The 16,945-nt window shown below is 38.8% G+C and overlaps 2 long non-coding RNA genes across 8 annotated transcripts in view; both read left to right on the top strand.

Annotated features, from left to right (window-relative positions):
* Window positions 1–10,302, top strand: part of LOC121393242 — a 33,261-nt gene extending 22,959 nt beyond the window's left edge. Inside the window, exons 3-13 of one of the 6 annotated variants that reach the window (XR_005960886.1) lie at window positions 951–1,066; window positions 2,429–2,575; window positions 3,693–3,880; window positions 4,411–4,539; window positions 5,566–5,650; window positions 5,829–5,974; window positions 6,108–6,247; window positions 6,397–6,576; window positions 7,768–7,976; window positions 8,164–8,222; window positions 9,680–10,302. This is a non-coding gene — a long non-coding RNA (uncharacterized LOC121393242). Of the gene's footprint in view, window positions 1–502; window positions 564–950; window positions 1,067–2,428; window positions 2,576–3,692; window positions 3,881–4,410; window positions 4,540–5,565; window positions 5,651–5,828; window positions 5,975–6,107; window positions 6,258–6,396; window positions 6,577–7,767; window positions 8,413–9,679 lie in introns of those variants that run through there. The other 5 variants (XR_005960888.1, XR_005960889.1, XR_005960887.1 and 2 more) reach the window with 5 other exon arrangements.
* An 881-nt stretch (window positions 10,303–11,183) lies between these two features.
* On the top strand, window positions 11,184–13,107 carry LOC121393241. 2 transcript variants are annotated; one of them, XR_005960883.1, is made up of 3 exons: window positions 11,184–11,868; window positions 12,008–12,165; window positions 13,052–13,107. It is a non-coding gene; the product is annotated as an uncharacterized LOC121393241 (long non-coding RNA). The 2 variants fall into 2 exon arrangements; XR_005960884.1 differs by lacking the exon at window positions 13,052–13,107 and adding an exon at window positions 12,830–13,009.
* The last annotated feature ends 3,838 nt before the right edge of the window (window positions 13,108–16,945 follow it).

Below are 16,945 nucleotides of genomic sequence, written 5' to 3'. Positions count from 1 at the left end.
TGATAGGAATTGTGGTGACACTGCCTCTGCTTGACTGTAGAGTGCCATTATATTTTATTTTAAATAAGCTGGGCACTCCCTTTTCCCTCCCCCTGAGACAAATGGAAGCCATCCTGAACTTATACCAAGCCTCCCCTCTTTATCCTACCCCCATTTATACCCTGCAATTAAGTCAAATAATCTCAAATGACAGAGAGCATCTCTTGCGATGAAATAATTATGAAGTAGTGTGCACTCTCGCACCCCTCTCAGCATGCACACGCACAAATCTTGAGATCTCACAGGCTGGCATATGTGTGTGCATGACTGACACGTTCAATTGAATGAAGGTATGTTTTCTCCATGCCCTCCTTCTGCTGCACTCAGCACGTAATGCCCAGCTCTCTCTGCTGAAAGGCCTTCAAGGCATATTACGCAGTGATCAAGCCCTCCAGCACTGAACCAGTTAATTAGCAGTACAATTAGACATGCAAATACAAGCTTTGTTTGGAAGCTTCTCTGGAGGACAACTGTTTGTTTAGAGAGTGCCTCTCCTCCAGGAGCAGGGGATGGAAGGATGAGAGGTGCCAATATTACAGCATTAAGCTTGATTTCCTGCACTTTCCTCCTGTCTTGAAAGGCTTAAAGCTGTGGAGACACAAAAAGAATACAATGTGCAAATCAGCTTGCATTTGCATAATGTATCCTGTCTTGAATATGCAGATGAGCTCTATAATTTATGAGTGCTGATGTCTGGATGTTTTTTTTGCCGGTGATTTGCGGGGAAGGGTTTGAGTCTTCTTACTGTGAGCTCGCTGATGACTCTTCCAAACCTGTTTTTTTTTTAAATCAGTATCAAATCTTTTCTTTTTTTTTTGAACTTTATGATCACTCTTTCTTGCCAGCATCCTTTTTCCCCCTAATCTTTCTTTCCTTTTCTTGTCTTTCTTAATTCCATTTTTCTTTATCAGGTGCTGAGAATGGCCCTGACCAGTGCATTACAAGCATTAGGAGTCCATTTGAACCGGAGCATTGAGATTCCAGCACTCGGAATTTGGCATAGCAGGATATTCGCTTCTATACCTCTGTGAGCAAGTTCACTTACATTTGGCAGCAAAGCTGTATGTCTGTAGTACAGGTGAATGAAGTAATGTCTGCATCCCAGAGCATAACTCCTCATAGAAGGTTGTTTTTTCTGAACAATACTGTCAAGCTGTAGAGATCTGGGTATGATAAAATCTGTCTAATCATCATGGCGTAGTTTTTTAGCTACTGTATGTTGGCATACTGTGTGCAGCAAGCAATTTGCCGAAGCAGTCAGAATAGAAGGAGTGATGTAGTGAAACTTCATTAATATGCTCTTATATGTATAACAAAAGAATAGGATAATATGCACAGAGCTGTTATTCTTTAGGGGGATTGTGGAGGAGCTGCTGGAACTGGTGCTAAATAAAGAACAGCTAGTGCAGCAGCTCCATAGCCAGTTGAGAGATACCATCCACAGACCACAGCCAGGAACTGAGTCGGATGGAGGTAGGGCTTGAAGTGCACTCAGTGGCATTGTGAGGCATGTGGGGGCTCAGCTTAGTCAAAGCTAATGTGCCTTTTTGTGAATACAATAGCATAATAACTGCCTCTAATTATTGTGGGGGATTGCTGTGAAGGGAAGCAACGCTATCCGGGTTTGTGCAAGGCAGGCTTACAATATGTGAATGGAAAATACATGAGCATTTGATCACAAGTTGAAGTTGGGCCACTACTATTGTAACTTTCAGGAGGGCAAGAAGTGTTCCCTGTAGCAAAAGAAGAGGCCTGCTCTGCTCATCTGCAGTTAATGTGCAGCTTTCGTTGGCAATTGCTTAGGAAAGAAGATTTACAGACAGGCACTAATATTTTTTTTTATTCTTTGCTGCCCAGCTAAAGGCTTGTAATGTGTCTGCCTTGCAGCACCTTACAGATCTCCGAGCACTGGAATCTATCATTACGAACTGCGGCCACCTGATAGATGACTGAGTAATAGACTCAGAGTACATTAGTGAGCCCCAGACTAATGGCAAGCTGTTGCCCATGGCTCCTAGTGCAGATCACTCATATAGTGTCCTCTAACTCATTAGATGCTGCCAGAACTTGGCTCTGTTACAGAAGGAAAGTAACCCTGGCTATAATATCTAAAAGGCAAGGTACAGGGAAAGTATTACAAGGAGAGCATCGACGGATGGAATATATATATATATATATACACACTTTGGAAATTTTTATTGTGCAGAGTGGGGTGTATTGGCAACGAATGAGTGGAGTGTATCTTGTGTCTGCAGTGCTCAGGAAATCAAACATATTTTATGCTCCTTTGTTATATTTAAGGATACTCTACACATACAGCAAGAATTCTCACTTCTGTGTTTTATTTCCAGCCTCCTTTTCTTCTTTCTTTATTCTTTAAAAATTTCAGGTTTTTGAAAAGGATTCCAAACTACAGGAGCTACAGGAGACCATCACTGAACTGCAGCAGGAGATTTCATTGAATTACTCAGAGGCAGTGATCCATTTGCGCGAAAAGCACTATTTGGAAAATCAAGTCAAGGCACAGAGCCAGGCAGTGAGTCCTCCATCCCCCATTGCGGTTTCTGTGTATTTTTTGTTTTTTTAATGATAGGTATAATCTTATTTATTTGAAGATGTCTGAACCACTGCTCTATCATGAATAAGCACCAATAGAACATCCTTCTTGACCATGGCCATTGTATGGAAACGCTCTCTCTCTCTCTTCTTGTTCATTATGATAACTATAGGACTAGCACAGAGCTGCGTGTAATTTGTCTATGTTAGGCATTACAAGTCATACTACTGAAAGAATGCTGTTTGACCTTTTTATTCCCCTTTACAATTTTGAAAGGTCTTTAGTTATTTTTACCTGCTCCTTGTATGTCCATTTTGCACTGTATGTGTTGTGTTTCACAAATGAGACATTATTGTTTATGATGTATTTTTCATTCACATATCTGCCCACAGGTAGCCAACCCTTCAGCGGACCCTCCTCTATTGTATTTAAACTTATCACTCTCCAAAACTAACAAGTTTTTAAAAACAGAGATGTGTAGCTCTTGACTGCAGAAATTATCTTTTTATGAAAAAGGTGGCACAGAGAAACAATGAAATACACTTTGTCTATTACAGGAGGATCGCTGCTCTGATTTGTGGTTAGTGCTTTCTGGGAAGGAGTGTTAGTGGAGGATGTTTGTCTAGCATATGCCTAATGCAGATGCTTGTCACAAAGTAATTTGTGTTAAATGTTTAATTTAGCCATATGTTAGTCTTGTCTGGTGTACTTTTTGGTTTAATGTTAAGGCTGCAGAGGGAGCTGAAGGAAAGGCAGAACGAGTTAGAACAGCGACACAGCCGCATACAGCAGCTTCACATGGACCTGCAGTCAGCTGGAAGCCAGAGAGATGAGGCCCATAGACAGGCAAGATATCTATATCCTTGTATAACGTGTAATAGAACACCTTTTTAGGAGTGGGTCCTATACTTAATGCCAGGGTCAGGAAAAGCAGCGCTGCCTTGATGCCACATAAGGAACATGATTTTAATAAGGAATGAGATGTTGCAAACATGTCTCTATATTTCTTTGTAGATTTTTTTTCAAAGCTACTCATTTTGCACAATAACACTGATTAGTCTTGCACGTATTATTTTCATGAAGTATTTGATTGCAGGTGGGTGGTTTGCAGAAACAGTCGCAAGAGGCAGAGGCAGAGGCAGTGTCCCTCAGAGGGAAATACAGTAACTCTCAGATGGAGGGGAGGAATTACAGGAGCAGGTTATGGATCAGGAGCAAATAATCCAGGAGTTGCAAAGAGAGAACAGGTCTGCAATAGACAGCCTGAACAGATTCAAAGAACAGGTGAGAGTTTTTTAAATGCACGTCACTCTAAAACGAAAACCACAACCTGTTTGTAAATAAACTATTCTATGTATTTCTCTGAATTAAAACGCATCTATTTATCATATTCATACTTCAGAGAGAGAGAGAAAACCCAGAAAAACAATAAAAGAATCTCCTCCTAACAAAACAAAAAGCCGTTGAGAGGATAGTCCCACTTCTCCTTTCACAGGCTAGTAGGGAGGTTTCTTTCATATTCTAGAAAAGAAGCCCTTTTGCTTACTAGTTGGAAGTCCCCTCTTTCTTATGGCTATATGGGGTGTCTACTTAGGATCCTCTTTTCATGCTGATTGGGAAAGAGGCTCTTCTTTGGCAGACTGCAGAAAAGCACCTCCTCTAACACATTGGATGAGATAACCCACCTACCACCAACCTAAATTTACTCACATTTTTTTCCTACTGCAAAGATATGTGTCACCATAAAAGTAATGAGCTTGTTCTACTACAACCGAAAATCTTTCTCATGTCCTTGGTTGCTTAATCTTGAGCAGTCTCTACAAGAGATTCAAGAGGAATGATTAAGGCTTCAAGAACATTGTCAGCACCTAGAGCAAGAGACGGGCACTCTACTTGCTGAACTGGAAACACAGCGCCTGACACTGACTGAACAGAGCAATCAGGTAACAGTAAACCTGTGTATCTACCCTCTAGTATGGATGTGCACCATCCACAACTATAGCAATCTCTTATAGTTAAGTACCAAAAGTATGGGTATAAAATATTATAGTGGTGAGAAATAAACATATTGATCACTGCATCATATTGGGAGAATGACGAGGAACTTCTTCAATTTACTACAAATTTTCATATTTGATTGCACCAAATCATTAAAATGTACCCGCAATTTAAAGCTGTAAGCATTAAATCAGGATTCAGACAAGATTTGGTCTTTTTCTGTTGGATTCGGATTCAGTTGAATCAAAGTACCTGGCCCAACCAAATCGAAATCCCTAAAACCACAGGACTTTATCACATGAACAAGGAAATTGTTTGTGTTTTCCTTTTTAACCCTTCCTTGCCCTAATTTGTATATGCAAATTTGTCAAATTAGATAATTATGATCTCATCATACAGTCAGTTATAGACCATACCCCCTTTCTGATATAAGTATATAAAGCACTGATATGTCCCTTAGTTGTGCCCTGCAAATACACACATTGCACAGGTGATATTATGCATGTTGTACAACTTAATTAGTATACAACAATAGTTCTATGTTGTTATTTTGAATGTAAATTACTGTACATATCGGTTGTAATTACGGTTAATAATTTGCTATAGATCATCGTTTAGTCTCTCGATAACATTAGAGTTAGTTAGTGTCGGCACATCACTAAATTTAGATGCTTATTGAGCCAAGTAACTAACAATTAATATTTTAGAATTCATATATATCTCTTAATTAATGTCAGAAAGAATTCAGTCTGCAGCATATATTTCACTATTTTCACCCACCACAGTTTGGAACAAAATGTTCTTCTTTTACTCCAATTCAGATTTTTCAGTTATACTTCCCTAGATCCGTATAACTGTTTGGGAAATCAATGTATATTACATCAAATAGGATATCAGTATATATTTCATTCTGCTAATGCAAACTGTACTGTAAGTCTCTGAGTGTCCATGTATGTCCTCATATTTTGCAGTTGAACCAAAAAGATCAACAGGCGGAGCATCAGATTGCGAGACTTGAGGGTTTTGAGAAAGAAAGTGCAGATTGCTGAGGATAAGGTGTGATTATTTTATTCTTGATTTCTTTCATATACAAATTTATTTTGTTTTTTCCTTTTTTTTCCCTTTTGCAGCACGTTGAAAGCAAATATTATAGTCTAGATCACTGACAGATACATAAGGTTCTGCCATTGTATAAAAATGCCTGGATTCATTGATGTTACTGTTCCTCCTACAGGTCTTGCAGCATGAATCAGAAATATGAAGCCTTAGAGAAGATCTCACATTGTGTTGAGACCATTCTAAGGCTGGAGAGAGAGCTGAGTAACAGCAAGGCCCAAAGAGAGGACCTGGAGCAGGAGGTATCGAGAGAGTGGGATGAAGGTACAGTGAAACTAAGATATGTATAAGGAAATAATTATAATGTTCAGAACACTATCATTGATCAATAGAATGTTTTATTTAGTGATATTTGATGATCATATTTAAGATCCCTTCGTTATTTAATTTTGGACAGATACATTTCCAAACCACAACTGTAGAACAACTGCAGGCGCAGGTATCAGTCAGCTAGTCTGCAAAAGAGAGTGCTTGGGAGAAGAGTTTAAAACTCAAAGAGGAAAGAGATATCATGAGCTCTATGATCTGCAAAAGGAGGTACCACCCCGTAAGAGAATAATGTCACCTACTAGATTTTCCTTTCTATCAATGTTCTGTGTGTCATGGCATCAGTTCATGCAATTAAACATAGACACATTCTAATTGTTTTAGTTTCTGTACTTTAAGCAAGGCTTAACATTTTGCAGGTGTTCCTGGCTGAGCAACGTATAAATGCAGCCCTACATGAGAATGAGTCTTTGCTACTTGATGTCAGTAGGAGGGATACAGAGCTTCAAGTTCTGAAAGAGCAATTGCAGACTTCTCAGGATGCCCTGTATAAAGCTACACAGGAGAATGATGATTATAAGCAGGAGGCAGATAGAAAGGTAATTCCAGCAATAATAATATACTGTGTCCTGAATTAAAAGAACTATGGATGATTCAATGTAAGAGGGACTGGCATGGCCATATAGAGTTTAAGTCCAAACATTAAGTGCCTTTCCACATGTCACAGAACACTGAGGTGGCCTCCAATATTAATCATTTTCATTAGGATATACACTTAAATAGATTGCAGATTTATCTCACAAAGGAACATATACACACATGCTCATATAATGACATTTCTGATTGTCGTGTTCCTCCGACCTAGCTGTGTCTGGAAATTCTCTGATGAACTATCTTGGCTTTGAAATCCTCTCATTAAAAGGTGTGTCACAGGCAGGACTTGACTTTGTTAGTCTCTCTACTCAAAACAAAAAGTTCTGGGAAGGGCACCCAGTTCCAATTAATATATATTTCATTGGAGAAATTACTATTTCACATATTCAATTCTGCTAATACCCTCATAGCTAAATACTGGAAAACCTCTAACTTGCAGGAATGCATAGCCCAAATAAAGGTCAGAGGTAGCATGGAAAACTGGCAGCAGAGAGAGAGAGAGAGAACAGAATAAAACTCCATCAGGAAATCTGGGGTGAATGGTACAGCTTCATGGAAACATATACCCCACCCTGAAAAAAAAAAAAATAATAATAAATAATATTCCCCAGTCCGCATACAGTTGGCCAGAATTTTAGAAAATGAGGACTTGTTCCTTGGGGCATGAATGACCATGAAATTGATTTGTATTTTTTCACTCTGTGATATATACGGAGAGGCTGCAGTGTCCCTTCCATCACAGCTGTTGTCACTGGTAACCAACATGGTAAAAAACTGTTTGAAAGAGAGAATGGTGACCCAGGACACAGCAAGCAATGGTTTGATGGGTGATGGGAAGTGATGGGTGAATTTGCTCCGTTTCGCTTTGCCGAAAAATTTGCGAAACTACGCGTTTTATTTGTCGAAAATGCGTCGGCGTCCATTTTTTTACGCCGCAGAATTTTCACCAGTGAATTTTCGCGGCCGTTTTGTGAATTTATTAGTCGCCGGCGAATTGTGCAAATTTGCCGCAAATTCGTGCCTGCCGAATAAATTCGCCCATAACTATTGATAAGGGAAAGCATAATGTGTGCATCATAGCATCAGAAAGATGGGATGAAAGAGTTCATTAAAGATTTATCTTTGTGCAAGCTCAGGTGGAAGAGAAAGACAATGAAATCTCTACAGCGGGAGCTTTCTGAACTACAAGAGGAATTTGGATCCTGCAAAGGACGAGTGAGTTTGAGGAGATTGAAGCGTTTTTGAGAATTCAGAACTACTGACTATGGCTGACCATTAAGAAATGGAATCTGAATGTGCAGATCTCACGGCTAAAAATGAAGAGCTGCTGCAAATGAAAAATGAGGTCAGTAGGTGGACTGTGCATTAATCAAGTCACCAATACAATTGAGCTATGGGCTTTAGACTTGCATTGATGCTCTTTTGAAACAGGCTGCTGTTTCAGTAAGCCAATATTTTTGTGCATCATTCAGAAAAATAGCAGTCCGACATCACTTACCTGATCAATCACTGGCCTTGTCTTTTTTTTTCAGTTTAATAAAAAAAATGAATGCTTTATACCTCCAGTGGAACCGGAACTGGTTTCCCCTCAGTATGGAGTTTCCAATACTTTGTTCAATTTCTGTCTGTTTTGAGTCTATAGGGCTCCCAATAGGAAATATTTTTGCACCGCTGATTTTAAGTGAACATATAAGGGCAGATTTATCATGGGTCGAATTTCGAGGGTTAAAAAACCCTCGAATTCGACCCTCAAAGTAAAAAGATTTTAGTGCAAAAGGTTAGATCGAACGATCGAATAAAATACGTTTCATGGAACGTTAAAATCCTTCGAATCGAACGATTTTAAGCGATCGATCGAATGATTTTTATTCAATCAAAAAGAAAAGTGATCTGGAAGGTCCCCATAGGCTAACATTGCACTTCGGTAGCTTCAATGTGGCGAAGTATGAAGTTGAAGTTTATTGTAAAGAGACAGTACTTCGATTATCGTATGGTCGAATAGTCAAACGATTTTTACTTTAAATCGGTCGAATCATTTGATTCGATCGAATTTGACCAATTCAATGGTCGAAGTACCCAAAAAAATACTTTGGAATTCGAATATTTTTGCATTCAAACTATTCACTCGAGCTTAGTAAATCTGCCCCATACAGTTGTGTTCAGAATAATAGCAGTCCAACCTCACTAACCTGATCAATCACTGTTTTTGGTAGAAATTATATTTCTACATGGCAAATCATTTACCAGTAAGTGTAGTAAAGTAATAGGAAAATATATAGTAAATATATTGCAATATATGGACAAACAATCCCTGTTTTGTTTAAAGGGTAAGGCATTTTTCAGTAGCAGTATGCACAAAATGTCGCTGTCTTAAATATATTAATAATGATAATGGGTTGAGTGCAGAGGACTCTTGTATTTGTCTATTATTATGTATATGTATTTTGTGGTCACACCCTCATTGCACTCCCGCCTAATGGTTTTAAAAATTAGTGGTGAGCACAACTTTCCCTTGTTTGTTATAGTTATACAGGAGCAGTGACCAGCTCCATGTTGTAGCTCCCACCCTTCCCAGCTATAGTCAGGTGATCCCACTGGTGTCTAATAAAAGGGCAGCCAAGTTTGGGAGTTTTACTTTGAAAGCAGCAAGTAAGTTGCAGGTAAAACTTAGTCCCTTTGTAAAATGTATAATGAAGCAATAGAATTCTTAATGAACCAGATGAAAATTAAGCATAGGACTGGCCAGATATGGGATGACTTTGACGTAGTTAGCCAGCTTAAATATATTGCAATATATGGACAAACAATCCCTGTTTAAAGAGTAAGGCATTTTTCAGTAGCAGTATGCACAAAATGTCTCAATGTCTTAAATATAATGGGTTGAGTGCAGAGGACTCTTGTATTTGGAATGTAACTGTGTCATTAGTTCAGAGGTTTGTCTGAATATTTTTGAATGGCACAATATAGAGACAGTCATTTATAAACAAGACTGAAATATCAGTTCACAATATTCAATAATGTGTGTTAATTTTTGGTCATCCTCTGCAGAACCACTGCTTGTCGATATGGCTACCTTATTGATATAAAGAGTAAGTTTGCTTGAATTGATTTTCAATGTTTTAGTGCAACCATCCAGGCCTGCAGATGGTACAGTTATGTGGCACAAAGAAAAATGAGTCTCCACTACAGTCTTGTACTCTTTGTAGCCTTTGTGATTCTATGTTTTTCAGTTTGTGTGGTTGCCCCTCTTGCAGCAGGCCACATATAATCCCTGCATGCAGTGTCACCATATGGTTCCCCAGATATTGCATGTGTACACTAAAAAATGCAGACATTTGGGGGGTTATTTATCAAAATCAAAATGTATCTGATTTTTTAAATTAAAAATGTCTGACCAGACTAGAATCCACGATTGGACCTTATTTATTTTTATCGAGGATAATATCGAGCAAAAATCTGGATCGTATTTTTTTCTTTCGGAATTTTTTCTGAATCGCTCAATTTTTTCAGACTTTTTCCCAAAAAGTCTGGATTTATTAGATTTTTGCCAGAAATAGTCAAATTTTCAGGCTAGTTCCAGCACAGACCACAGAAACTTCCAAATAGGATAGGGACCTCTCCTATTGACTTATATGCTGTATATACAACCTCGGCAGGTCTGAGATGGTGGATTTTCGGATTCTGACTTTTTGCAGCCTCTGGGTATAATAAATGTCGAAAAATTTGAGCCTTTGTTTTTCCACTAAAAATTTTGATTCTATGCTAAAACTCACATTTTTGAGTTTTTAACATTTGGACTTTAATAAAAGTCACATAGCTTTCTGTAGCCAAATACATGGAAATGCATGATAGCATGCTCTACGTGTGGTATACATTCAGACATATTTCAAGCTGTTGAATTCAGTGTAAATAGTGGGTGAATAATTTATATTCATTGTTTACAAGTTTATGGATATTTATTAACAGAATTATTGTAGGGTTATGCGGGACACAGGGGGTATAGCTTCCTCCACTAGGAGACAGGACTAGAAAGTCTCTCTCTCTTCCTTTCTCTGCATATTTGCATTTTTGAATGAAATTTGTAGAAACTTCTACAAAGACTTAAATAACCAATGGCATGTGCATATTTTCTATGCCACCCTGTACAAGTATATATTTTGGGCCCCCCATCCCTTTGGATTCAGCATTCAGGGCCCCAGCAATGATGGGGCCTTCCATCCTTTGGTGTTCCAGACTGAACCATGGTGAATATGTGGTGTTACAGACCAATATTCTGTTGATGCCAAAAGAGAATACCTTAGCTGAGGCAAATGACAACTGTGCATATGTGCTAATATACAGAAGTATATATGTAAATAAATTCTGCTATGTCCTTGTACAGGTATGCTCGGGACCTGGGGTTTTCCGGATAACGGATCTTTCCATAATTTGGATCTTCATACCTTAAGTCTACTAGAAAATCTTGTAAATATTAAATAAACCTGATAATCTGGTTTTGATACCAATAAGGATTAATGATATCTTAGTTGGCATCAAGTACAAGGTACTGTTTTATTGTTACCGAAAAAAAGGAAACCATTTGTAAAAATTTAGATTATTTGATTACAATGGTGTCTGTGATAATGGGTTTCCAGATAACGGATCCCGTACATATGCTGGATCCGTACTATGCTGCCTCTTTAAAGGGGCCTAGGTGGAACACAGCAACCGTTTAAAGGGCCTGAATGTCCTAAACATCCCTGGAGAAATGTGCCTATTGAGGAGAGTTACATTTACATTTACCTGTGACTGTGTCCTTCTTGTGGACAATGGCAGCTTTAGACAAATAGAAAGGGTAAATAAAAAGTAAAGATATGGTGATCCTTTAAATACATAAATGTATGAGTTTATAGGCAACTATCTGTATAACAGGTAGTAGAACTAGAAGAGGACCTAGTGAAGCTACAAACAGATTTGCTTATAAAGTCACTCACAGACACAGTGACAATAGCTATGCAGAACTGGAGAGACTTGTCATGCAGCTGAACCAGGTAACGTGTCACTTCCAGCTCCTCTCCTGCAGATCAGTATATTTATCATATTTATAACATTATGCAGGTTCCATGCTCAGGAGCGGAGCCGTGCAGAGGTGGAGGTACAAAGACAGAAGCAGGAGACTGCTCATAGCCAGTCACTTTTGCATGAGCTGAAATTGGATCTAGTCAAAGTAATAGAGCAAAGAAATAGTGCATTGAAAGGTAGGTTTGTGCTAATAGCATAGTCCTGTGAGCAATTATATCTGACATTGCATGTATTTTTAGAAGAGGAATTCACATAATTTACAGTGAAAATAATGATATAATGGAGAGTTTGTATTGACATGACTCCTTTATCGAGATGTGGACTGGCTGGAGCAGGAGGTTTGCGGCTTCCATAAGGACACTGCATCACAGATCTAAGAACACAAGCTTCTGATTTCTGAACAACAGCAGCAAATCCAGAAACTGCAGGAGGAGCTCGGAGAAGTTGCTATAGCTTTTGCTCAGAGGGAGCAGGTAAGTGATGATGAGCATTTGTTTGTGTGATAGCTCTCACCTTACTACCCCAGGGCAACAGGCAAGGGTGGATAGTTCTGTAGGGACCCATAAGTATAATGGCCCTTATGGCTTCATTCCTGCCAGTGCCTCCTGTTGCTGGATTAAAACCCATGTAATATATTATACATTATTTGCATAGCTATTTCATTGGCCCTAGGTAGTGACCACATCCTGCAGCATTGTAGCAAAGTGCTTTGCAGGGGGAGGTCCTTCCTCTTTGGCCTGCAGCAGTTGATCTGAGTGGAGGTGTCCATTGAGCCTGGAGTCAACAAGGCCCCAAAAGTGTTAGGCCCTAAAGGGACAAGCCCTTTATTGAAGTCGGGATACAGGGACCCCATGAACGAGGTTAAGTCAGTGTGTAGTGTAGCTCCTGTAATAGCACTCTATAGAGAGAGTGAGACAGTGAGGCTTAGTAAGAAAGAGCAGCTCAAGCTCCAACTAGGAGCATAGAAGGAAATACTGTAGCTCTCCCCAGGCTCTGCTTTGCCTGTAGTGAAGGAACCACAGTACTGACAAGGGAATCAGGCTATGTTCTATCCCTGTTCCACGTCTGCTGTAGGGGATTCAGCTCTTCTTCACTGCTACTTGTCCTCTCTCTCAGTGTGTGCATTTCACTTTTCAGCCTGCGGAGGTGCTGTTCTTGTCTCACAACCTCAGCCACACGCTCACTTAACTGCTCCTGGGTGCTTTGCAGTGTTCTCTCACTGACTGGGTTTTACAGCAACTGTGCCTGTGGTCTTCCATTTCCTGATTACATTCCTTACAGTTGAAACTGACAGTTTAAACCTCTGAGATTTCTGTAGCCTTCCCCTAAACCATGATACTGAACAATATTTGTTTTCAGATCTTTTGAGAGTTGCTTTGAGGATCCCATGCTGTCACTCTTCAGAGGAGAGTCAAACAGAAGTACAACTTGCAATTGACCACCTTAAATATCTTTTCTCATGATTGGACAAACCTGCCTATGAAGTCCAAGGCTTAACAAGCTAATTCAACCAATTTGGTGTTGCCAGTAATCAGTATTGAGCAGTTACATGCATTCAAGCCAGCTTTACCCTGTTAACCCAGCCCAAGTAGGGGTCCCGTATCTACACAAGCTGCCTTTCTTATCAGTGCCCCCATCCCTGACAGTTTCATAGGTAGGGACATCCTTTGTAAACTAGGGTGCACCATATACTGCATTCTGGATTGAGTGTGTGTGTCTGTCCCACCTCAGTAAATGTCTGAGATGACTAATGCCCCAGATACAGCAAATCTTCTGTCACTCAAAGAAATGTCTAAGGAGGAACCTTCCGTACCTCCTGAATTACAATGTGCCCTAGGTGATGTATGGGCTTTATCACCAACTGATATTTAGTTGATGTCATCCATCCCACCTGTGTCCAAACAAGTAGACCCACGGCCCCCACTGCCCAAAATCCCATAGCACCCACTGTCCAGGGCGCAAGGAGAGGGGATTCACCCAGTCATTCAAGGGTTACCTGACAGGGGAGTGTTAATTCACAAGATCAGCCCATCTTGCCAATTAAACAGCCCAGCAAGAATGAGTGGCGTTTTGTTCAGGATCTCACAGCAGTTAAAGATGTTATTACATCCCATCGGGTAGTGCCTAATCTGACTACCAAAGCAGGTTGCAAAACTCCAGAAGTTGATGTTTCTTTTTTGCGCTTAGGCAATTGCCCTGTCGCACCACGTGCTCTGTTACTTGGTTGCTGCCTCACATGGTCTCACCCACATTTCAAAAAGGGGGAGGTGTGATGCAGTATCAAGAGTATGGTTTGCCCTGTGTTCTCATCTATCGCAGCCAAATATGTACAATCAATGTACCCATTTCAAATATTGCAGATAGATTCAACAAATCTGTAAAGACATTGGGATACATCAAATGCTTCACACACCCTGACAAAGTGAGGTACATGGGTTTGATAATGTAAAAGATGAACCTTTGTTAAATGCTTATTGTGAATTGTTTTTTTATGGTTCTCGCAACTGTACTGAGGATGCTAAATATCATATGCTGTTGTAACATTTGTCTGATGTTTTAGTTCAGCAGAATCTACCTCCGCACATGTCAGCTCAAGAAGCTGAGGTACAAGCACTCATCACATCATTCATGCACACTAGTGGAAGGTCAAAGGGCGAACATCTTTTCTGATAGCAGGTACTGTATTGGTATTTGTCTCGACTATCTTCTGATTTGGAGGGCCAGAAATTTTGTGACATCATCAGGTAATCCAAATAAGAATACAAATACAAATTTAGTAAAACAGCTATTGTTAGCATTACAGCTTCCAACTGAGGTAGCCATTCTTAAAGTACAAGCGCACACAAAGCTTCAAACTCCAGAACCTACAAGGAAATGCAAAAGCTGACGAGAGAGCCAAGTCAGCTGCCCTCTTGCCTATAATGACAGTAAGTTACATCCAGAAAGACCACAAAGGGCCGTTGCACATGGATATTCTGGCTACAATACAGGACTAGGCCCCTGAGATGGAAAAAGGAAAGTGGTCAAAGCTGGGAGCATCCAAGGATGACATGGAGAAATGGCCTATTATACTGTCTATCAAAAGCAGTGTATGCTATGATGGCACATCTTACTCATGGACTTGTGCACTCAGGTAAGAATGCAATGGCTGCTTCAGTTCAGAAAAGTTGAATAGCATCTGGGTTTCCAGCATTTGTTGCAAAATGTGTATTTTCTTGTGTTACCTGTTTAAGTCATAATCCTGGTCAGATAGTCAAATCTCCGAGACAGCACTTTGCTAAACCAGAATAACCCTTCCAGCAATTACAAATAGACTACAGCCAACTGCCTAAAGTATGTCCATATGAATATGTACTAGTATGTATTGACATGATCTCAGGATGGCCTGAGGCATGGCCAAGTTGCTAAGGCTACAACAAAAGCAACTGCTAAAAAAATTTAAATAGGTAATGTGTAGGTATTCATTACCAACCTACATTGAACATAACAGGGGTACACATTTTACAGGGCAGATAATGTCTTAAATAAAAATAACCCTCTGAGTTTTGGGAAGGTTGAAAGCCTAAATGGTGTTATATAGAATAAAATTTAATATATTCTGAAAGAAACATTCAAATCTTGGGTTAACTTCCTTCCATTGCTTTGTTTTCAATATGCACCAATCCAAGAGGCCCTTACAAATTGTCACCCTATGACATTCTGTCTGGGTCAGCCCTAAGAATGGGATTGTATATGTAGCTATTGTACAGAAATGTCTAAATGAAATACACAAATATGTTTTTGATTCTATTCCAGATCCAAATGTCAATACTGGTTCACACTATCTTAAACCGGGTGACTGGGTAGTGATTAGAAATTACGTGAGGAACGGCTTGGACCCAAGGTTTGAAGGTCCTTTCTAAGTGCAATCAGTAACACCTACTTCAGTAAAATTACATAACAAAGATATATAGATACATGTTTCAAATTGTAGTAGAGCAAGTGTACCCGACAAGCATGTATTTGTATTTTGAGTACTACTGATTTTTGGTTTCGTTCATATGTCCTTTAGCAAAAGTAATTTTTATGAACAATCAAATCATTACATAACATTACAAAAAAAAAAAGAATAACTAAGGAAGCAAATAGAACTAATTGTTGGGAGTGTGGCATTAGGTCAACTGATTCAATGGGACTACCCATGGTAGTTTTCCCAATTTCTGCTCATACATTAGTTTAACAATAACAATTATTATTTATATATAGCTTGGAAAATAGCACTATTAAAACATTAAACATGTTTAAATGACACATGGAAAATAATGATTGGTCTAAGTGTGTTTTTACAGGCAACCAAAGATGAAGCTAATGAATTTAGCAACGAGCAGAAGATGGGATTTATAAAACAACTGTTAATTTGACAGATACTAACTTTAAGAAAAGTATAGAGTGTTGGAACCTATTCTATTCTAAAATAAAATTAACTATTTATGGATTAATTACATAGAAATCTACCTACTACTTTATATGTGGTACATGGCCTTAGGTCTGGTTACCAGAGAATAGATATGGTCCCTGTATTATTGCTACTTTAGCTCCTGCCATAGCAATTGTAGATTAGGATAATGTAACAGCAACTATTTTTTTTTTTTAATATCACGCCACAATCTTTTTAAGAGAATTGTTTACCATAGTAAAGTTTAATGTTTTTTGTGGAATTGTAAATAAGATTGAAGAGTTACAATATGAAGCAAGGGCAATTAGGCATAAGGCGTGGAACCCTTTTAAAGGTTTCCAATTTAGTAATATATTTAGTTTTACTTAAGCAAGATAGTGTTTTCTTGTTCATGGTTTTCATTATATTGCTATAATTTTATGCCCTTTATAAACTTACAGTGTTTATAATTTAAAAAAAAGTACAAAACCTAAGGCTAAACATATCTACCGTGTCAGGATTCGAGATCCTGACTCTGAAATTCTTTATAAAAGTAGTTTCTAACATTATAATTTGTTTACTTCTATAGATAAACAACTGAGCATGTGGAAGATTTTGGCAATCGTTTTTTCTTGCTACATGTTTATGATGATGATGATTTCAAATGAACACTCTTTATTGATAATTCAAAATCGGTGATAGATGGGAACCATTCTTATTTCACAGTTCCCTTTAATTACGGACATCTTTTCCATGTCTCTTTCCAAAGCACTTTAAAGAAAATGTTTGCTGACACCTGTCTCTACAAAAACATGACTATATCATGGAGATGCAAGTAT

The sequence above is a fragment of the Xenopus laevis genome, chromosome 4S (assembly GCF_017654675.1).
Source record: "Xenopus laevis strain J_2021 chromosome 4S, Xenopus_laevis_v10.1, whole genome shotgun sequence".
Taxonomy (NCBI): Eukaryota; Metazoa; Chordata; class Amphibia; order Anura; family Pipidae; genus Xenopus; species Xenopus laevis.
Note: the sequence above shows the minus strand (reverse complement) of the source record. Positions and strands in the feature narration are given on the sequence as shown.